We start from the raw sequence: 7,626 nt of genomic DNA on the forward strand, positions 1-7,626 counted from the left end.
GCAGAACTTCTTTATTTAATAAGTTTGGAAGAGAGCCCTTGTCACAAGACTCAACTTTTATAGTGCTATATATGCCTTTTTTTCATCTTTGAGTGGGGGCAGAATCACATGCTGCTTAAAAATCCAGGCTCTGAAATCAGATTGTTTTGGTTTAAGTCTTGGCTTCACTACTTATTAACTGTGTGATCTTGGGCTAACTATCCTGTCTATGCCTCAGTTTTGTCACCTGTAAAATGCGAATGGTAATAATAGTGATACCAACAGGAGGCAAGGAAATACTGAGTAGAAGAAAGCAGTTCCCTGGCAAAGGCCCCACCCTCAAGCCTGGAAACCTACAGCCCTAAATGAGAACAGGCATTCCTGTTTTTGCACCCCAATGTTGCCTTTTCCAAGACCATTCTGGCCCACCATGCCCCTATCCCATGCCCATATAAACTCCAAGCTCCACTGGCAGAGCAGAGCAGCATGGCAGAGAAGGAGAGAAGAGAAGGAGTGTTTGAATATCAAGAGGAGTTCAGCTGGGGATGGTTGGAGAGGAGATTGGCCCAGGATGGCCAAACTCCAGGGGAAGATCATCTTCCCACTCCATCCCCTTTCCAGCTCCCCAACAAGCCCACTGAGATCCACCTCCACCACTCAATAAAATACCCGCATTCACCATCCTTCAAGTCCATTTGACCTGATTCTTCCTGGACTTTGGACAAGGACCTGGGTACCAAAAGGGCAGGGTGTAAAAGACTGTCACCTGAATCTCCACTGAACTAGTAATACTTAGCTGTCTGTAAATAGCAACTGCTAAAAGAGCATTAATTTTAACACACCTCTAGATCCTACTGTGGAGCTGGAACTGAAAAGCACTAGCCCTGGCTCCTGCACCTGCCTGTCTGCATGCTCCCCTTCCCTTAAGGGGTTTGAACATGCAAACAAGCCACACCCCTGCAGCAAGTTCTGTGAGGGGTCAGGGAACTCTTCCATTTTAATAGTAATAATAATAATGACTTTAAAGGGTTGTTGTGAAGATTAAATGACTGATAAATGTTGGAATGGTTTTAGAAGTGTGCCTGCTACATAGTAAGTGCTCAACTAAATTTAGCTATTACTGGTTGAGCAGCACAAACCCCCAAATCCAAAATTTGAAATACTCCAAAATCCAAAACTTTTTGAATACTGACATGAAACTCAAAAGAAATGCTCACTAGAGTATTTCAGATTTTAGATTTGGGATGTTCAATCAGTAAGTATAATGAAAATATTCCAAAATCTGAAAAGACTTGAAATGTGAAACATTTATTTTTTATTTGTTTTAAATTTTTTTTAATAGAAATGGGGTCTCACCTTATTGCCCAGGCTGTTCTTGAACTCCTGGGCTCAGGTGATCCTCCTGCCTTGGCCTCCCAAAGTGCTAGTATTACAGGAGTGAGCCACCACGTTCATCCTACTGAAACATTTCTCATCCCAAGTATTATTATTAGTAGTATTTTTTTGAGACAGTCTTGCTCTGTCACCCAGGCTGGAGTGCAGTGGCACAATCTCAGCTCACTGCAACCTCCACTTCCTAGGTTCAAGTGATTCTTATGCCTCAGCCTCCCAAGTAGCTGGGATTACAGGTGCCTGTCACCATGCCCAGCTAATCTTTGTATTTTTTAGTAGACATGGGGTTTCACCATGTTGGCCAGGCTGGTCTTGAACTCCTGACCTCAAGTGATATGCTGGCCTCAGCCTCCCAAAGTGCTGGGATTACAGACATAAGCCACCGTGCCTGGCCTGGTCCCAGGTATTTTGGATAAGGAGTACTCAATCTGTAGTAGTATTATTAGAGAGTATAGACAGTACCTTGACCCCGTTGGGATGCTAGAATTTCTCAGTATTAAAGGGGCTCTTTGCTATCACTTTGCCTTTGAATCCTAGGAATTTCAGTCAGTAGAAATGTTGGTTTTGATTCAAAGCATTTAAAGTCCTAAAGAATAGCTGGTCACGGTCATGTCTTGCCATAAAACAAGGATATTACGTGGGTTGAGGGGAGGTTCTTAACTTGCAGAGGCAAGACTGACCATAATAGAAAACAAAGTCCCCAAGGAACGTCATAAGGGATATTCTGGAGCCCAAGACGATGTCAGCTAGAAATGGGGATGCTCATGCTTGTCAGCGGGAACTGGAGGAAGTATACACATACACATACATGGGGATATAAGACCAGTTTTTACCAGTTTTTCTGGATTTTATCATTTAGCCTTCTGCACATTTCACATTGCTTTTGTCTCAATCAAATGGGCTGAGTTAATTCTAGTAAATCAAGTTTATGTCACACTGAGGCCCTTAATATGTCATGTAGACTTAGTTGCAAGTGCTGCTTTTCCCTGCAACCCACTTGGCCAATTCAGAAGACACATAAATGATAGTTGAGACCTCAAAGTATTCCATTGTTTTATGAAATATATGTAACTCATTTCACTTTGCCTTTGAAGATACAGCATTTTTTGAGGAAAGATCTAGCTGTATAACCCCTGTGTGATTTTTGTAGTCTCATGTCACATATCACAGTGGTATTTGCCTTGGGGAAACAAGAGAGCATATATTTTTTGAGCTATTAGGACCAGTAAATGGGAAATTAGCATAATCATTTGAAACAACTTAAGGCTACACTGCTATTAAGAGGCAGAGTTTGCACTGAGTATGGATTTGAGGATCTGAAACCAAGATGTGAACATGCTGTTGGTCTGAGAGCCTGAGGTATCCTGTGGTTCCCGTCACTAAGCCTCTTCCTTCATCTTTGCTCAGGTTTGCTGCTGCACCTTTGGGATGGGCTTGGAGTTTTTCTCTATGGCTCTGTAGCTTGTCTCTTAATGAGATCAGAATCCCCAGGCACAAAATCTAAGATAATTTACTGACTGGAGGGAGTAAAGAAAGACTTTTGAGTCCTCCAGGAACCCTTAGACTTACCTGACCCTAAGGCAGATTCATGAACTTGCAATGAGGATCAGAAGGATTTCCTAGGGCTGCCAATTTCCGAATGTATTTGCTGCCTTGCGCTTTGTAAGGCTGAGATTGCCATACCTGGTGGCTTCATTATCTATTACAAAATGTATCATTTTTCCTCTTAGACTTTTTATTTGGGAGTCCCTCTTTAGTTGAGAGAGCTATACGGGATGCAATGAAAATGGATTTTGGAGGCAGCAGAGTTGGGTTTGAACTTTCTCTGCTACCAACTAGCCCTATGACCCTGAGCAACCTACTGAAGCAACCTTACATATATTATTTATAAAATAATAAAAATATCTATGTTGAAGGATTGTTTGTGTTTTAAAAAACTTGATATTACTTACACAAAAAAGTGCCTTGCACAAAATATTTACTCAGTGTTCATTCTCTACCTCCCTACTTGTCTCCTGTCTTCCTTCTCTTCTCCTTGGAAAAGATGGTTCATACAGATAAAATGTATCAACAAGTTTGGAAAGGAGTAGGAAGACATACCTGTGTTTTCCTTTGAGTTGAGGAGTAGGAGGTTTAGACAGCTTCTAATCAGAAATAAATGGCCTCCACCAATAAGAATACTTGAATTTCCAGGCCACTAGGTAGAGGCCTGGGGCTGGCAGATCTTTGCTGTGCTCTATCTCTGCAATAATAACATAAAAAGAAATGACTGCTAACTGAATTGCCAAAGTGAAAAATATACTGACGTGAATAGACTGGAAGCAAATTAATTCATTCAACAAATATGCCCTGGGTACCTCTAAGTGCAGGTCCTAAGCTAAGTGTGGGGCCCTGAAGATAATGAAGACCCTGCAACTAAGAAATAGTAGTAAAGTCTTAGAATTTAAAAAAGACCGTGACTGCTCAAGATGTCGTATATGGAGAGGCTGACGCTACCTTGTGCTAAGTCCTATGGTAGCAGCATGCTCTAGGCATGAATGCTTGCACTCTCCTGGCCTGTTTATTATCCCTGCCTAGAGACCTAGTTAGTGACACAGAGTGGGCTGTGTGTTAAAAAGGTGCTGGGCAAAAGCACTTTAAGGACTGACTGAAGAGACTCTACAGGCAGTAGAAACAAATTGGGAATTAGCACCTTTTAAAATTAATCCGTATTTACAGACTATAAATTTCTGAATGGGAGCAACCTTTTTAAATTTTGCCTTGAGTCAGTAGAGGAAGGTAGTGAGTGAACTGGAAATTGAGAGATCTGAGTTCTAATTCTGCTTCTGCCTCTAAGCAGCTTGTAACCCTGAACACAATTCTCGATTTCTCTGAGCCAGTGCTTCCACATTTGTAAAACAGAGGGTTCAAGTGGCTTTCTCTTTGTTTCCTTCAAGCTTGAAAGGACTGTTCTTATGTCTAAAAATTAAGTAATTGGTGCAGAAAAAAAAAAGATATGAATTCAAAGGTAGGTGAGAATACTGCAGGCTTGAAGGATTGGGAGAACATGTGTGTGCAAACTCTGCAAACTATAAAGTGGACTTCATAAGGTACTTGGTTGCTCAAAGGTTGCTTATATTTATTTATTTATTTGAGATGGAGTCTCACTCTGTCTTCCAGGCTGGAATGCAGTGGCACAATTTCGGCTCACTGCAACCTCCACCTCCTGGGTTCAAGTGATTCTCCTGCCTCAGCCTCCTGAGTAGCTGAGGCTATAGGCATGCGGCACGACGCCTGGCTAATTTTTGTATTTTTAGTAGAGACTGGGTTTCACCATGTTGGTCAGGCTGGTCTCAAACTCCTGATCTCAAGTGGTCTGCCCGCCTTGGCTTTCCAAAGTGCTGGGATTACAGGCATGAGCCACCATGCCAGCCATAGTGTGTCCAGAATTGGTGGGTTCTTGGTCTCACTGACTTCAAGAATGAAGCCACCGACCCTCGCGGTGAGTGTTACAGCTCTTAAGGTGGTGCATCTGCAGTTTGTTTCTTCTGATGTTCAGATGCGTTAGGAGTTTCTTCCTTCTGGTGGGTTCGTAGTCTCGCTGGCTCAGGAGTGAAGCTGCAGACCTTTGCGGTGAGTGTTACAGCTCTTAAGGCAGTGTGTCTGGAGTTGTTCCTTCCTCCTGGTGGGCTCGTGGTCTCGCTGGGTTCAGGAGTGAAGCTGCAGATCTTCGCGGTGAGTGTTAGAGCTCATAATAGCAGCGTGGACCCAAAGAGTGAGCAGTAGCAAGATTTATTGCAAAGAGCAAAAGAACAAAGCTTCCACAGTGTGGAAGGGGACCCGAGCGGGTTGCCAATGCTGGCTCGGGCAGCCTGCTTTTATTCTCTTATCTGGCCCCACCCACATCTTTCTGATTGGTAGAGCCGAGTGGCCTGTTTTGACAGGGCGCTGATTGGTGCGTTTACAATCCCTGAGCTAGATACAAAGGTTCTCTACGTCCCCATCAGGTTAGTTAGATACAGAGTTTGGACACACAGGTTCTCCAAGGCCCCACCAGAGCAGCTAGACACAGAGTGTCGATTGGTGCATTCACAAACCTTGAGCTAAACACAGGGTGCTGATTGGTGTGTTTACAATCCTTGAGCTAGATACAGAGTGCCGATTGGTGTGTTTACAATCCCTGAGCTAGACATAAAGGCTCTCCAAGGCCCCACCAGAGCAGCTGGATACAGAGTGTCCATTGGTGCACTCACAAACCTTGAGCTAAATACAGGGTGCTGATTGGTGTGTTTACAATCCCTGAGCTAGACATAAAGGCTCTCCAAGGCCCCACCAGAGCAGCTAGATACAGTGTCCAGTGGTGCACTCACAAACCTTGAGCTAAACACAGGGTGCTGACTGGTGTGTTTACAAACCTTGAGCTAGATACAGAGTGCCGATTGGTGTGTTCACAAACCTTGAGCTAGATACAGAGTGCTGATTGGTGTGTTTACAATCCCTGAGCTAGATATAAAGATTCTCCAAGGCCCCACCAGACTCACGAGCCCAGCTGGCTTCACCTAGTGGTTCCCACACCCGGGCTGCAGGTGGAGCTGCCTGCCAGTCCCGCCCCGTGCACTTGCACTCCTCAGCCCTTGGGTGGTCGATGGGACTGGGCTCCGTGGAGCAGGGGGCGGCACTCATCGGGGAGGCTCGGGCTGCACAGGAACCCACGGAGGCGGGGGAAGGCTCAGGCATGGCGGGCTGCAGTCCCGAGGGCTGCCCTGCGGGAAGGCAGCTAAGGCCGGGCGAGAAATCGAGCGCAGCGCCGGTGGGCTGGCACTGCTGGGGGACCCAGTACACCCTCCGCAGCCGCTGCCCTGGGTGCTAAGTCCCTCATTGCCTGGGGCCGGCAGGGCCGGCCGGCTGCTCTGAGTGCAGGGCCCGCCAAGCTCACACCCACCCGGAACTCCAGCTGGCCCGCAATTGCCGCAGGCAACCCCGGTTCCCACTCGCGCCTCTCCCTCCACACCTCCCTGCAAGCTGAGGGAGCCGGCTCTGGCCTTGGCCAGCCCAGAAAGGGGCTCCCACAGTGCAGCGGTGGGCTGAAGGGCTCCTCAAGTGCCGCCAAAGTGGTAGCCCAAGCAGAGGAGGCGCCAAGAGCGAGTGAGGGCTGTGAGGACTGCCAGCATGCTGTCACCTCTCAATAGGTTGCTTATATTTAGTCCCTTGGCAGAAAGGAGCCCTGACCTATTGAACTATACCTTTGTACAACGGGAAAACTCCACCCTATACCTGACTGACCAGCAAATGTAGGAATCCTTTATGAGACATGGAGAGACTTGGGTGATTTGCAAATCATGTAATCAATTATGATTTCTTTGAATTTGGAATTTGATCATTTTATGTTTCTTATCATCATCCTAGCATGCTCTTGCTTTGTTACAGTATTTTTTTTCCACACCATCTATGGGATATTTTGTTTCCCAATGGCTGGCATTTCCATCTCATTCATAAGATGAAATCAGAGGTCACTGAAAGTCTCATGATTCTGTTTATCTCACTGACACTTTCCTTTTGGATGGTTCTGTCCACAACATAACTTTGTTTCCTTACAACTTCCCTTTGCTTCCTGACTCTCTCCTTAATTCTCTTGCTTTAGCCCTAGTCAAGAGACCCCAAAAGAAGATAATCACATTCATTCTTAAGGAACACACTCCAAGAAGAACATTCATCTTTTGTGAAAGCAGTTTCTCGATCATTTCCCCATTAAAAGAAAAAAAAAAAAAATCCAGGACACTTACCTTGGTTAGCATAGAGCAGATTCTTTGACTTAAATTATTTCTCAAAGTCAAATAGGCAAGGAAAGTGTTTGTCTTTTTTTTAAAAAAGCTCAAAACCCAAATTCTTTTTTCTGAAAGAAAAATAAATGGAAAGATGACTTTTGTAAAAGTGCCCTCAGTTTAAAACAAAAGCCATTTGTCTTTTCTGTTATGCTGGTGACAGCAGAAAGTATACGGACTAAGGAAAAAAAGTTGTGTAAGAGGCAAGCGTGATACTTCCGTGATCTTAAGGGAGGGCTGAATGGTGAGTTAGAATACAGCTGTTGGATTGGCAGACCATAAACCCTTCCTGCCCCTTTACCCCACCCTCCTCAACGTCATAGTTCTGGCAAAGCCCCAAAGCTTATGGGAAGCACATGATAGCGTCGCTTTTGCCATTATAGTCTGTAGAGGGCGCCAAATCACCCCAAATTACAGCTGTCTCAGCAAAACAGGAGTTCTACTTTTGGAAACA

At 45.0% G+C, this 7,626-nt stretch overlaps 1 protein-coding gene across 3 annotated transcripts in view; it reads right to left on the minus strand.

The window, feature by feature from the left end:
* The window catches only part of FMO4 (flavin containing dimethylaniline monoxygenase 4), a 30,081-nt gene extending 22,696 nt beyond the window's left edge, over nucleotides 1-7,385 (minus strand). Inside the window, exons 1-2 of one of the 3 annotated variants that reach the window (XM_054547209.1) lie at nucleotides 7,134-7,385; nucleotides 3,472-3,613 (exon numbers count right to left, since the gene is read on the minus strand). The gene's annotated coding sequence lies outside the window, so the exon portion shown is untranslated. 3 annotated transcript variants of the gene reach the window in all.
* Nucleotides 7,386-7,626: the final 241 nt, after the last annotated feature.

This window comes from Pongo abelii, chromosome 1 (genome assembly GCF_028885655.2).
Source record: "Pongo abelii isolate AG06213 chromosome 1, NHGRI_mPonAbe1-v2.0_pri, whole genome shotgun sequence".
NCBI classification, from domain to species: Eukaryota; Metazoa; Chordata; class Mammalia; order Primates; family Hominidae; genus Pongo; species Pongo abelii.